Raw genomic sequence first — 16,284 nt, forward strand, 5'->3', positions numbered from 1 at the left:
TCTGTTTAAAAGGCTCCTCTTTCCGCCACTTAATTTGCTTTTGTTGGGGTTCAAGCCTCAGGTCACATCTACACACTCACGCACACATCACAACATTCAGTACACTTGTACAGTCACATGTTACAAAAATTTGATTTTTAACATCTTCAGCTATTTTTAATTTTTTTATATAATGGGAACAATTCTTACTGCTTTTGTCATGTATTTATTTACGAAGGGAATAGCAGAAGAAAAGGAACTGTTAACTGTTAGCTTATCCGCTAACTACATAGTTGCAAATTGTTTGGCATGTCATTGATTTGTACTGTCGTGAATGACTTGTTATACAAACACACAATACTACAAATATTCTACTCATTATCCCAAAGGTGCTTGATTGGGCTTCTTTCGCACCCAACGTACCCAAGCATGCCTTTATGGAGTTGCTTTGTGCACTGGGAAGAGAACTGGCTCACATACAGAGATATTGTATTGTTATTATAAACAAGGTTAGGCTAAAAGTAGCCATAAAGTAGGCATGTGTGAGTACCGATACCAGGTATCGTGTCGGGTCGAATGCCGGACTTATTTCATGGTATCGAAGCCTCTATAATAGGCTACTTTTAAGAATTTTAGCCCATTGGGCAATTATTATTAATTTACTCAAAATAAGATACTCTTGGCTGAATTCAAATACTTTTTTTTTCTTTGTTTGTCCTTTGCTTAACATTCTAGTGCAAGTCTGGACACTTACACATTTTGACAGGGATCGAGATCCCACCACCTATGGCAGTGGCAACACAGACACACACGCACGCACGCGCACACACACACACACACTGGTTTGTTTTACTACCTTTGTAGGGCCATCTCATTGACATAATGCATTTCCTAGCCCCTTCTCCTAACCCCAACCATAAAAAATGATTGCCTACCCCTATTCCTTACCCTAACCTCAACCATAACCCAATTCAAACCTAAACTCTAAAACCAAGTCTTGACCCTCAAAAAGAGGTCTAAACTTGGGGGGCCCCAGCAAAATGGCCCCACGTGGACGGGTGGGCCCCACAACTCTGTGAAATCCCCAAATGTTGGCCCCACTATGTAACAAAAACAAGACCACGCACACAAACACACACGCACCCACACACCCCCACAGAAAGAGTGCCACAGACATCCTGTGGCACTAAAGTCAGACCAGCTACTCGGACATTCACCAAATCAGACGTACAAATCTGCAACAGACGGCCGGTGACAAAGAGATTATCACCGTGACAGGAGAAGTGTGTGCAGCTGTGGGTGGTGGCGGAGTGTACGGCAGGAGGTTGGGTGGGGGGTGGGTGGCGGGGATTGGGGAACCTTACTCTTTCCTTACATTGGACTCTTCCATCACAACCAGACCGGCGTTCAAAGTTGTTGAAACAAGCTGAGACGCATATTTTGTCTTCACTAATAATATAATAAGGTTTTGTTTTGATTGAAAAACAATATTAAAAACCAAATGGTTAGCGCATACAAATCGCAGTTCAAGCACGTTCGATGAATTGAAGATTCTAAATTGTCACTAGGTGTGAATGTGAATCTTAACGGTGTCCTGCAACTGGCTGGTGACCGCTCTAAGGTGGGGGGGAAATCACCTAGGATAGGCCCAGCACACCCGAAAATAGATGATTCGTCTAATGTTTAATATTTCTGCACAAATTGCCGCAGTAGTGATGATAATATTTTATAGCCCAAACACACAAAGCACTCACCAGTCAGAGGATAAGTGACGCTGTGAAAGAAAGTCAATTAATCTTTTCGGTGGTAAGCCCCCTCACCCTTCCTCTACCCTGCTTAAAAGCTTCATTTGCCTCCTATGGAGAACAGATACAAACACCATTAGTGAGATGATGGCAGTATGGGGAAAGGAGCATCTCACAGTTGGATGGGCTGAATGCCCCCCACCTCCACACACACACACACACACACACACACACACACACACACACACACACACACACACACACACACACACACACACACACACACACACACACACACACACACACACACACACACACACACACACACACACACACACACACACACACATCTCCTCAAAAAGTGTCTGTGCAAAAATAGGCGACAGCATCTTCCGCTTGGGTGACCTCAAAAAGGTTCTGACTTGATTATAAAAGGTGTGCAACTTTAAAAGCGGAAGTCTGCTTGGGAGCTCTCTGAGGGGTGGCAGAAAGGTGGGCTTAAGTTTAGATGCGGAGCCTAGTGAAGAGCTTTTATACGGGGAGACCATTATTTCCATATCCGAGCCCCCACCCAACCCGTTGCATGTGTCACATGCGACCCCAGCTAGATAAATGGTACTCATGTGTATTTACGTGCACACGTTTGGGCGTGTGAAATGCCAGTGAGCTTACAGGCTCTGCTTGACTGAGCTCGGCTGGCTATCGGAGCACAATTGGGGGTCTCACTGTGTGAAAGAGGTCAACCCACACACACTCACAGAGGAACCAATAAGGAAGTTTGGATGAACACGCATGAACCCTATAATATAATCAAAGGCTATGCAAATGAGTTTTCCTCGCAGAAGCATCGAAGGATGCTAGCGTCGATTGCAGTATTTCTGTGCTTGTTGCTTGACATTTCAATTCCAGACTGTTGACAAGTTTTAAAGTTGTGCGCAAATAATATATGTGCAAAGGTTTCTGGTGTCCCTGCTGTTGTCAACGCAGGGAGCTTTACTTGGGTTAACAAAGTTACCGCTGGAAGAAGGTCAAACTGGAGTGGTGGGCAGCGGGGGCGCAAGTACCCCGGGCCGGAAACATCAAGGGCCGGCCCAAAACACAAATAGGTCTACTATTTGTTAGCATGAAAAGTTTATACAGTACAGGGGGGCTCACAAATCAGGACCAAACCATGAATACAATTGTCCAATCTGGTTTTTGACCAGACTTCAAAAAGTTGTGCACCCTTAGCGCCGTTTGTTTTTTACTTCCAAGACTCTTAGACTCCACCATCGCCACAAAGTCGAGGCACGAGGCAACAACAATCCTTACCATTCCATTGTACATAATACACAACTCCAAGCTAGCTAGCATTTGCTACTGTTGTTTGAGCAAGAAGGGGCAGATAAAAAATAACCAGATGTAGAAAACATCATTAAAACAAAAACACCTTAATCGATGTGTTTGATAATTAACACACCCAGACTATAAATTTAGACTCCAAATTCCTTCTGTGTGTATAGACGTCCACCAATCAAATATAAATGTGGCATATGGTGACTAAGCCAATCTACGTATCAACATATCAGACAGGCATATTCTAACATGATAACCACGAGAGACTGAGCCAAGACAGAACTCCTTCGCACAAATGTTGATTCTCATACAGATGTCAAGTTTTACTACTAGACTTGTGGCAGTTAGCAAGTAGCAACCAACAAACCCCCAATGATAAACACGCTAAAAGTTAGCGTTATCTCCACCTGGCAGACATATTTTGGCTAACTGTTGAACTGCACCCATCCATCCATCCATCCATTTTCTGTACCGCTTGTCCTCACAAGGGTCGCGACCCCTTGAACTGCACCCACAAAGGTTAAAGAAAAGTGTGAAAAAGTGGAGAGAATGGACTTTTGTTAGCAATGTGATTCGTTTGTTCAGGTACTGAGTGGCGCCAATTTCACCTTTTATCCATTGTCATTGTCACCTTTGATCCAAATTAGGTGTAGTTATACCGTTTTCCTGTTATACTATTCACAAGCTGTTGTGTTTCATTCCTCATTAGAAACGTGACTAGCTAAGTACAAATAGTAAAACAGTAAGGAGGATGATACCGTTTTCTTGTTATACTATTCACAAGATGTGTTTTTGTTTTCCTCATTAAACATGTAACTAGCTAAGTACAAATAGTCAAACAGTAAAAGTACTGGTTGAAGTAGAACTACTTATTTGGCTCATTTTTATTTTTGTTTGTTTGTTTTTGTAAGTATAAAATCGGAAACTTACATATAGGTACAAAAAGTAAAATTTTATTCCATTCCCATTTCGAGAGCTAGCTAACGTTGACGTCGATACTATCAAAACAACGTTGTGACCCGATTCACAAACTATGCTGAATTGGCTTAAGCCTAATAATTGAAAAAGGCACTTTATTTGAATGTAACTCTTGAGATTGAATGCAGAATTTTTGAATGCTGGATATGTAATAGTTTTTAGGCTGGCAAATGTAATGCTATTTCTTTTTGGAGCCGACACCTTTGAATCTATCATCGTTAATGCTACCTGGTTACCGTTCCCCCAAGTTTTTACTGATACCAACTGACTTCTTTAAGTCATACATACATTTACATTGACGTTACAAGCCTATGACAAACTAAGCAGTAGAAAGTAGGACTACGAATATCTGTTTGTTTGTTTGTTTTTACCTCAAAAATCGACTTCAGTACAGAAACAAAGTATTTGTACTTCATTACGCCCCAGTAACCACAGTGTGGGACGATGGATTAGTTAGAAGCGTGCGTTTGCTGGTTTGCTCACATGATGTGTAAACAAACATTTTGTCCCAGTTAGCTCGGTCCCAGTCGGACCAAACATATTTGGCATTGGTCCATTGATGCTGGTGGTGCGTGCGTTTGGGCCACAGCGGTAAACATACTGTACAGACGCATATTGTACATGGAGTAGGCTGGCATATGTTTGCGCCGCAGCCAGGGGGATAGCGTTCCGCTGCTGACACTGGGCCCGTTTGCCTGGTGTGCCCCTTTCTGCACCAGTAGAGCTGGCACAGCCTACTGCCTCTGCCCGGCCCTCTCGCAGGGCGCCAGCTGGGCGCAACCAGGAAAGGCGAGAGAGAATGCAGGTCAGCTGTGACAGTGGGACACGTGCAGAAGGACAGAGGTTTGCACCTCAGTTGAGGGGTGTAGAGCAGGATTGCAAGATGTCGCAAAAAGATCTATCCCGGCTGATTTAGGGGATGCAATCTGGCCTAATCAACAGTCAATCAATCATACTGAAGATACAGTCACACTGGATTTTGCGAAATATTTTTTTTATCATTCATCTTGAAAAAATGACAAAACATCAAATTATTCAACATGCACTGGATTAAAGTCTTTAATTATGTGAGTCATGGCTCTCAGCCTCAAATACCTGATTTGCCTATTTTGAACTGAAAATTCAAGATGAAATTGAATTTACAAAAAGAAAGCATTCGTCAGGACACTTAAACCAGTCCTGAAATGTGGACATAGTTCCAAAAACACTCCAACAAAACCTGACAAACAAATCTCGGCACTCGTCAGACTCATCATTCTATGGAAGAAGATTAGGGCCAGTGAAGAGAGAAAGAACAAGTTTGGCAGGATTCTCACTTTATTCTCAGAATTCTCACTTTATTCTCAGAATTCTCACTTCAAAGCGAGAATTTTCATAATTCTCGCTTTAAAGTTAGAATTCTGACTTTAATCTCATTATTCTGACTTTAAAATCAGAATTCTGACTTTAATCTCAGAATTTTGACTTTAACACGAGAATTCTCACAATTCTCACTTTAAAGGGAGAATTCTGACTTTAAAGCAAGAATGATCACAATTCTCACTTTAAAGTGAGAATTCTGACTTTAATCTCATGATTCCGACTTTCAAGTCAGAATTCTGACTTTAATCTCAGAATTTTGACTTTAAAGCAAGGATTATTACAATTCTCACTTTAAAGTGAGAATTCTGACTTTAATCTCAGAATTCTCACATTAAAGTCAGAATTCTGAGAATAAAGTCAGAATGCTGCTAACCTTATCTTTTTACTCTTCACTGGCCCTAATCCTCTTCCGTATCATTCACAGGTCAATTATAGCTAAACCGACTTGCCTGATTTGTGCATTTTTCCTTGGCCCATTCTTTGCGCATGTGACAACTAACCCCAAAAAGACCGAGACATATTGCCCCAAACTGCCATTTTAGATAATACTAGCTCTATAGTTTAAAGTGATCTTAAAACAGAGCAATGACTGAGCCATGATAGGATGCCATGGACTGCCGCTAGAATTTGTATATAGATGGCGTTTGTTTTAAAATGTATAAAGTTTAAACATTTCACTTTGGTTGTGCAAAATGGCTAACTGGTGCTCATCTTAGGTCACAATACGCTTCTCAGACAGGACACCACCTATGACCATATAATAAATAATAAATTAGTATTACACTTTTCACTTGGAGATGATAATTGCAATGTGATAACTACAGCCCCAGTCACTCCCATTGATTTATAACACTGTGAAAATCTACTTTTTGAAAAATGATCTTTGTACAAATCACCCCTCACTGGCTCCATCTTATCCCTCTAATTTCATTTAACATGTAAAAACAGTGGTATAACAAGAATAGCCGATAGAGGCAGACGGCGTGACCTGGAAGGGCATCGTCACGGTGTTGCAGCCTTGTTTTTTGGGCCGGATTGTTTACATCTGGTTTGCAACAAAAGTTAAAAAGAAGGAACTGGACAGAAGACAAAAAAAAAGGCTAACAACACAGCATTCCATCGTCAATAAGACATGCTAGCAACGTAGCAGCTGAAGCTAACACGTGTTCCGCGCACGCTCACGCCACTCCACGACAGTTTTATGGGAATCATTGTTTGCTAATTTGTCAAATAATTAATTTACTAACAAAACCGACAAATGTGGCAATAACCTATTTTCACATCAATGACATGTAGCATTTATCAGTGCATCATGTCCACCATGTTTATTGAGTGTGTTGCCATTTTTTATTTTTATTTTTTTACTACAAGTCAAAAGTTAGCCAAAACAAGTATGCTAATGTTATGCATTGTGCTAACCCTACTAGCATTATTATATATTTTATTTTTTATGTTTTCCAAGTCCAACAGAGGCTGCGTTAACATAGCAGGGCCTCGGGGCCCCACTCTAAGCTTAGAAATCAATGGAGACGGCATTACACCATGAGAGCATATAAGGGCCTGAACACAACACACTCTCGCCTCCCTGTCCTCCTCGCCCCGCAGACACGGTGCGAGCGCCCCACCTCGCCCCGCGCCGTCCACGGGCGCTGGCTCCCTGGCTGGGGCAGCCTGGCACAGCTGCAGCGGGAGCCGTGCTGTCACTAGCAGTTAGGCTGACAGCCACTCACACTTCATAATGTCCCTCTCACAGGTCAGCGAGCGACAAGCTGGGTCACCTCGCTCCAGCAGGCAGCCCCAGGGGGAACAGAATGACCCCCCTCCCCCCACACACACCTCCACCACTGCCTCCCCCCCCATAAAAATACCCCCCCCCCCCGACAATCTTCCAGCCAGACAAGAGGGGGCAGGTGGAGGAGAGAGTTGTGCTGGAGCTGCAGGAGTCTCTCAGAGAGGAGACCGGGGTCAAGTCTAGGGTGCGTAAAGCAACACTTTTGATGGAGGTCAGTCTGGGCTGCTTGGATGGCCACTGAGGACCTCAGAAAACATGATGATGTAGATTAGAGCAAGTCGGTATAAAAGACAAACTACTTCAGTCGATTGAAACTTAATGGCAAACGTGTTAAAAATATAGATTCTGTGCTAAGCATAATATATATACTTTCTCTATATAATCTCTCTCTCTCTCGAACGTCCATGAAAAAATATCCATGCATATCTGATTCATTAGTTTTAAAAATTCTGAAGTTTTATTGAATGACAAGTAAAAATATTTACAGTACTAATCATTCTAAATGTTAGTGGTTTCCAATTACACAAATATCTAATTTCAGGAGGAAGAACATTTCAGAACTGGACAGTTTGTTCAAAAGAGAGGGAATTGATCTCAGTCACCAATTTTTGGGATTTATTGATTTCCACTGATCTGTAACGTGCTTGGCAGTAGGGCTGGGTTAAAAAAAAAAAGAATAATCAATATCGAATCAATTTTCCTTTTCAAGCCTAATATCGATTTATGAAACCATGAATCGATTATTTTATATATCTATTTTTCACATTAATTTTAATATAAATAGAATTTTAAAGGCCGATTATTATTTACTGTTCACATGAATTCAAAAGTATTTTCTTACATTTATGAAATACCTGACTTATTGCACATTAAGACAATTCAGTCTTTTTAATTCAGTCTACAATTATTGAACTAGATTATGATAATATTTTCATCTCATCCTTGCAGATGTCAATGTTTGTCTAACACTTAAGTGATTTAGACACGTGTTACTTTAATTAATATACTAAATCATTTCACCAGTTACTGCCTCCGCAAACTTTATTTTGGAATTTAATATTTGTGGAGTTTTTATCATGTCCTTGACATTTAAGAAGAATTGATGTGCCGTAAGTAATTGATATCGGACTGAATTGAAGCAAAGTAATGCTGTCACTATTGAATATTTTTAGAATCTATTCATCTCTTAATCTATTATTCATTTTAATTTTGCATTAAAGTGTATTACAAAATGTTTTTCGTGATTACTGTTTATTAATTATTAATTAATTGATGTTTATTTTGTACTTCGTATTCGTATAGTGTTTTAAAAAAGAAGGGGGGGGGGGATTGTTGTTGTACGATGTTACCGGTTTGGTCATTGCTTTCCAAAGTAAAAACAGATGTTTGGAAATGTCAAATTTTGATTAAACACAGAATAATCTTCTTTCACGAAGGACTGCAAAAATCAGTAAACAATTACTGTTATAGGATTTGGACAATTTTAAATAAAAAAATGGTTCCAAACGATTACTCGATGATTAAAATAGCTGTCGATTCATTTGATTATCAATTAATGTCAATTAATCAATGCATTTTGACAGCTCTAAAGCGAAGCGAAATCAAATCTGAAAAAAATCCAAATCGAATTGAAGTGAACTCTCGGAATCAAATCCACTGAGGAAATTAGAATCGAACCCTTTTCATTCTCAATGAAGAAGAGAGAATGTTTTGATATAAGCTCATAACATATGCTCACCATGACTGCCAGTCGACTGCTAATATGAGCATTTCCTTTACTCCTAACTTCATTGTGAAGTCCAAGGTGACAATAGCACACCATACCATACCATACCATACCATACCATTGCCATTGCCATTAAAGAGCCTTTGCCATTTAGTAAGTCCACCCAAATGTCACATCAATAAACCTTCTGACCCTTAATAATAAAGCTCATATTTTTCATAATAAAAGCCATTGCTGAAGATGTCATATCTTGAGAGACAAATGTGTTCAAGGAGCACCTCCAGTGACAAACAACAATTTGTACAATAGTTTGCTAGCTTGCACGCTCACCAAACGACAAGTTAAGCATGTGATTTGAGGACTCGGAAGCTAATTGGACGCAATGGCTGCATTTGGCTTCAGCTGTGAGCGAGAGGCCCTCACACCTCGCTCGCGTTATTCAAACAGTCACGCCCTGAGAGCGCTGCCTAATTCACTGAAGGTGCGCACACAGCCACTGAACAATGTGTAGCAATTAATTGCGCCTGCCCTCCCACATCTGGCGCCGCGGCGTGACCCCGCCTCTGCTGCGCCCCCGTGTCGCCCAGGCCGCGGCAATTTCACACGTAGAGGACCCCAATGAAACGTGAAAAGAATACGTGGCATTGTTAAATTGCATTAAAGTGTTTAAAACAGTAGAGGCGCGCCTCTGCTCACATCTCACTGCAGAGGTAACAAAGCAGGAAGTGAACCCAGTCGCTTACAAAACACGCGTTTCCATAACGCGAACATTTCATCATCATGCTCACAACAATCAAAGTGCAACTCAAGGACAGACATGAACTGGAAGCAACACAGCTGACTGGTTAATAACAAAATACTTTTACTCTATTACAATTACTTAAATACGGAACAGGATTAGGGCCAGTGAATAGAAAAAAAGGTTGGCAGGATTCTCACTTTAATCTCAGAATACTTAAAAATGAGAATTCTGACTTTAATCTCAGAAATCTCACTTTATCACTTTAATCTAAAAATTCTGACTTTAAAATGAGAATTCTGACTTTAATATCAGAATTCTGGGTTTAAAGTGAGAATTCTGACTTTAATCTCAGAATTGTCACTTTACCACTTTAATCTCAGAATTCTGACTTTAAAGTGAGAATTCTCACTTTAATCTCAGAAGTCTCACTTTATCACTTTAATCTCAGAATTCAGATTTAAAAATGAGAAATCTGATTTTGTGACATAAGAGCTATGAATCATGAGGGGGGGGGGGGTCAGAAAGTCACAATTATGAGAATAAAGTGAGAATTCTCACTTTAATCATAGAAATCTCACTTTAATCTCAGAATTATTATTTTAAAGTGATAATTCTGACTTTAATCTCAGAAGTCTCACTTTATCACTTTAATCTCAAAATTCTGACTTTAAAATGAGAATTCTAACTTTAATCTCAGAATTATTGCTTTAAAGTGAGAATTCTGACTTTAATATTAGAATTCTGGCTTTAAAGTGAGATTTCTAATCCTCTTCCGTATTTAAGTAATTTTTGTGATAAAGCATACGGTAATTCTCAGAGTACTGTAGTTTTAAGGCAAACATACTTTTTACTTTTACTTGAGTATTTATGGAGGGAAGAAACACTACTTTTACTCCATTACAATAAGCAAGATTCCATGCGTTACTTGGAATCTATTTTGTTTTGTCAGTAAGACGTTTCATATGACAAAACTAGGCTCAATAGACTTTAATCTATCTGCACACCTAGAACTATAATTTGAATAATGCAAACGTAGCATTTCATTAACATGCTGACAAAAACATACATTATATTTGGGAATAAAAGGAAGAAAACAACTTTTTTTCTAGTAATGTTATTAATTTATTCTTGTGACATTATATATTTGTTTTTATAATATTTCAACTTTATTGTTGTAACAATATGACTTAATTCATGGGATTTTCTATGTTGTTGTTTTTGCTGTTTTAAACTTAACGACTACTCTTTTGTCGTATTTACTTCAGTGTTTTAAAAGTTAAACTCAAGGGGGACCCTTGGAGTGACAAAAGATTCATTTTGATAAAGATGATTCCTTACAGCTACAGCCTTAACAACCACGAGAGGCTAATGCTAAAGAAGTGTATCAGTCATTTGACGACTCACTGGCTTTTCCAAATTTTATCTACATCCCAACCACCCCCCTTCCCCAAATCATAAGCGGCACCACCTCAGTCTCTCGCTCAGTGTGCGCCACTGTGACCGTCACCCCGCTGCAGGGCTCCGGAGATATTTCAGACATATGTGGGGAATCAATCTTAGAGCACACTGAAGAAAAACATGGAATGTCATTGAGCAATAAATATGAAGCCTGTCAGAGGTGCAGCTCACAGCACAGCCTACGGCCGGTCGGGCCCCTCGCAGTGTCCCAGTGAGAGGACTCGTCAGCTGCCCCCCTCCATCTACACTGCACACATGCACGCACGCACACACACTACTGTCTTCACGAGGACACATCATTGGCACGATGCATTCCGCATCTGACTGACACATTGTAACGCTAAACCTAAAAATTACATTTAGAATGAAACTTGATCATCGGAATGCCAAGCCACCAACAAAGGTCGTTGCATGACCTCACAAGTACGTGGGATCCTTTTGTACCCCATAAATGCAGTGAGAATGCACTTGTATCAGATGCATGCATGTGTACATACATATACTGTAAATACACACATATGTTTTGATACAATCTTAGCTCAACCTTCCACTTATCTGATACACATTTGTCATTTTATTGTTGTTATTCCTGTTATCGCTACTGTCGTATTGTATTGTTAGTGTTATTACATTGTTATTGCAATGTTATTACTCTGTTATTACATTTGTTCCTTAATTTCTATGGCAATGATATCCATCAGTCAGTCATCCATCAATCAGTCATCCACCCATCATGGTAACTGTATTGAACCTTGGTTCAACTTTGTATTTGTCTTATACGCATGTGTCATGTGTTAATAGATCAAACCTATCCCTATGTAAGAAAGTCATGGATAACTGGTTAGGTTGCAGGTCAAGGGTCAGTCGGTCCGTCGGTCGGTCCGTCGGTCGGTCCGTCGGTCGGTCCGTCGCCCCATATTAGTTATCCAACTAGCTAGCTAGTTATCTTACTAACTATCTAAAATACTACAAGGATTTGTGGACATGTGATTGTTATTATTGTTGTGACATTGGCAGCGGTACCACAGACAGGGCATAAAGGTAAAGTGTACTCGATGGCTTTGAGGGGGCAAGAACGGGATAAAGGGCAAGAGGAAGAGAGCGGCCCAGCGCAGACAGACAAGTGAAGGCAAGCAGAAGCGGATGCAACAAGATGTCACGATTGATGGGTCATTACACCCAAGTAAGCATGCAACACTAGCTGGCCCCTCGTCACATTCTCTCGTTTTGTTTAAGCACTCTAACAAGGGACAACTACAATTCTCACTACCCTCACTCTAGCCCTAATTTGTGAACTTACGCTCACTCACACAAACATGTTTAGGTCCTGTAATGAGGCTGGCTGCTGCATATCACATCAGGGCATCAACCGGCACAAATCAGGTAAATCTAGTTAGAAGTGCTCACACTTTACAGCACATGCATCCGGGATTTGTCTCACAGTTGCGCCCCATCCTGTTGCTCATTATCATGACTGCGAGGCTGCATCTGCGCGAGGGCCCCACAATTGATGGCACATCAGCCGGTCCGGGATATGAGCTCAAAAAGCGACACTAATCTACAAATCCCAGTGGTGTGAGAATTTGATGGTAAAGCTCAACCATTAGTTGCTTCAAGATCACGTATTAGTTGGCGACAACACACGCGGTGTCCATCCTGAAGTAGAGTTGTTTGGGTTACGGGGTGCATGCAGTGAGACGATAAAATATGGGTAGAACTTCTGATGCGGTAAAAAAAAAAAAAAAAAAAAAAGGGAATTTGTGCATAATTTGTTTGAGACATAGATAAGCGTGTTGATGGGAATATTTGATTTGAGACGCAGGAGTGGAACAGGAAGAACTGCTCCTCTTTTTATTTCATCTACTGAATTCAACTTTTGTTCATAAAAAATCTATATAACTTAAGACGGTGATATTTTTGTGATTATGTAATATGCAGGCAGGATTGGGGAGTAATGGAAATAATGGAAGACATTACAAAAACTATAAATATAAATATATATATAATATTTTGCATTTTATGCAAAATCAGCGATCGACTGTAATGTCTTAATTTGGTCAATTAACCAATGATTGGTCATTGATTGGCTCCTCGATTTTAACACATTACATGTTATAGTCAATATTTATCAGTGCTTTTATTGAAGAATTTTTAGGGTTTTACATTTTTTTTCCCACATGCATTTTAATTGTCGTCAATTATATGTGCGTTTTCGCTACTTGAGGGCCGGACCAGTCACTATCCCTCACACATAGTGGCAGTTGACTGTAGAGTAAATAAAAAAATGTGATCGGTGATCGGTCATTGATTTAATTTTATTTTCAAACTCACTGATCAGCCAAAAAATCCTGATCGTGTCAAGCTTAATAAAAACTAACTGTATTCCATTACAGTTACAGGAAAAAAAACATTATCAGATTAGAGGTACATTTATTACAAATCTATTTTGTATTTATATTTATTTATTATTTTTTTTATTAATTAGCATATTTGATATTGGAGTTATCCAAAAAATAATTCTAAGTAATCAAGTTACATTACTTTAATATTATGGTAATTGGATTATGTAACTACAATTTTTAACAGGTTAGCCAGTAACTGTATCGGAATATAATTTCAAAGTAACTCTCCCCTGTTGCCTCAAGGGGGTGCTATTCATTAGCTTGTCTATTGCATTTTTCATTATGTGTTAGCAATAAGCTAACAGACCTTAAAGCAGCTATTTGGTTATAAATACACAAGGTGTAATTATTTTAAGTATTGTTTGACAGTGAATTTAAAAACAAAATATAAATAAGCCACCACTCGGTTTGTTGTTATCGTGACCTTTGTCGCAGCAGTCATTTTGACAAAGTTAGTGAGTTATGACGCCAAAAGCAATCTTGGCTGAGATATCTGCTCTTTACTGCTTATATTTTTTTCCCTCTGTTTTCCATATGAAAGCGAGAATGTGCTAACAAGCGGTGTTTTGTCACACAAAGTAAAGCCATCAGTGCATGCAATCGGCAACAATTGGAATAGAAACATTGTCATCCAGGCGTGAGCTTCTCCATCAATGAAATAAAGCAACCTATTTTAATGTTGTCAGGAACGGGGGGCAGGGGGGGGGTAACCCAGAGGGAGTTCACATCAGCTTCCATGTGCACATTTAGACCAGCGAGTGGAACTAAAACCTGGCCCGCCAACCAACACGCTTTGCCTCCATTGGTAGCGGCAATAACAACCAAATTAGCCACGCGCACGCAGGAGTCATCGCGCGGAGCTGATAGCGCTGAGCTCCGGGGCCCAATAAGTTGCCCCGGGTTCACCGTGGTCCAATGGACCACTGAATTGAGACGCGACTACGAGCCATCACGCAGCCCCGGACTCCACAGTGTGAAATTAGACTTGGGTGTGAAAGTGGAAAACGCAAATCAGCATGAGGTTGAACGGCGCTATCCAGATTCCTCGCCTGTCTCATTCCCGCACCTCAACACTGTCAAAGTCAACAAAGAAGAAAATTGTTCATGCTCACATTTGTGTCGCTTTCTTTGTCATGACTAATGTGCCATCTTTGACTCGGTTTTGTTGAAATGTTTCTTTTACCCTAACCTGAATTATTAAACCATACTCGTGTCAACAGAGAAGTGTTTTGTGACAGTGACAAAGAAAATAAAGTTTTCACCAAAAGTTGTTTTACACCATATAAAGGTTGGATACTAGCTTACACTCAAAAACTTGAAATAGGGAATTTGAAAATGGTTGCTTGTCATGCTGGTTTGCTTGAGAGAAAAAAAAAAACCTCCAGAAGGATTCCTTTGCATTTATATACTACATAAAAATATAAACGTAACACTTTTGTTTTTCCTCGACGATCGAAAATGTTCTCTACATACACAAAAGACCATTTGCCTCAAATATTGTTCACAAATCTGTTTTAATGAGCATTTCTCCTTTGTCGAGATAATCCATCCCACCTCACAGGTGCGGCATATCAAGATGCTGATTAGATAGTATGATTGTTGCGCAGGTGTGTCTTGGGCCACTCTGAAATGTATTTCTCAACCATAAGCTGTCTCCAAAGGCAAAAAGCCACCCAGAAAGCAATCGAAGTGCATCACCAAATATTTTCTACACAAACGGTCTCGGGGAAACTCATCTGCAAAGTCGTCGTCGTCCTCATCGGGGTCTCGACTGCAGCTTGTCGGCACAAACGACTTGGTGGGTGAATGCTCACAGTGGATGCTGTCTGGCGCATTGGAGAGGTGTTCTCTTCGCGGGTAATAACAACCTGATCAGCTCTATGCGAAGGAGATGCGTGAGGCAAATGGTGGTCACACCAGATACGGGCTGACAATCTGACAAACAAGAAAAAAAAATGGCCTTTTAGTGGGGCCAGTCAATCATGCTGTCTAATCAGCATCTTGATATGCCACACCTGTGAGGTGGGATGGAGAAATGATCACTAACACATATTTATGGGCTCGACGCACGGGGCTTTTTCCTAGTCGCCCTGCTTCCATAGGAAATGAATTGAGAGCGAGCATTAGACCGATTTGTGAACAAATATTTGACGGAGATGGACTTCTGTGTATGTAGAAAAAGCTCATGAAAAATGGAAGCATAAAACAAAAGCGTTTATATTTTTAGGGGTGTCAAAATTAGTGCGTTAATTTTTTGTTGATTTAAACTTCCTTTAACGCCACAAATTTTTTTAACGTGTGATTAATGACCGCCCTTTACTTGGAAAGCCTGTACTGTCGGAATTCCAGTCGCAACGCAGCAGACACGTCCACATCAAAATTTAGCAGCAGTAAATTAAATAATAATGCATGTAATTGACTGGGGTCAAGTTGTATGTTACAATTTCAAAAATGTGCAGAATTTCAAAAGTTACTTGTTAAAGATTAGAGATATGAAAAGAAAAATGCAGTGAGCTGTCACCAAAGTCTTACAAAGGTAATTATGACATCTAGTGGCAGAAAAATGACCTCAACACAAATCAATATCAGTTTTTTTTTTTACATTACAACGGATTTTTTTTTTTAAGTTTAACTCCATTAAAAAAAGTATTATAAAATTACTGCATCAATGACTAAAAGATGCAGCCATATTTCTTAAACATTTTTTCCACTTTGATGTTAACAAAAGTATGAACATTTGTACATTTTATTGTGCAGTTGGAACA

Source organism: Leptonotus elevatus, chromosome 3, assembly GCF_054856555.1.
Source record: "Leptonotus elevatus isolate MCC_2025b chromosome 3, RoL_Lele_1.0, whole genome shotgun sequence".
Lineage (NCBI taxonomy): Eukaryota > Metazoa > Chordata > Actinopteri > Syngnathiformes > Syngnathidae > Leptonotus > Leptonotus elevatus.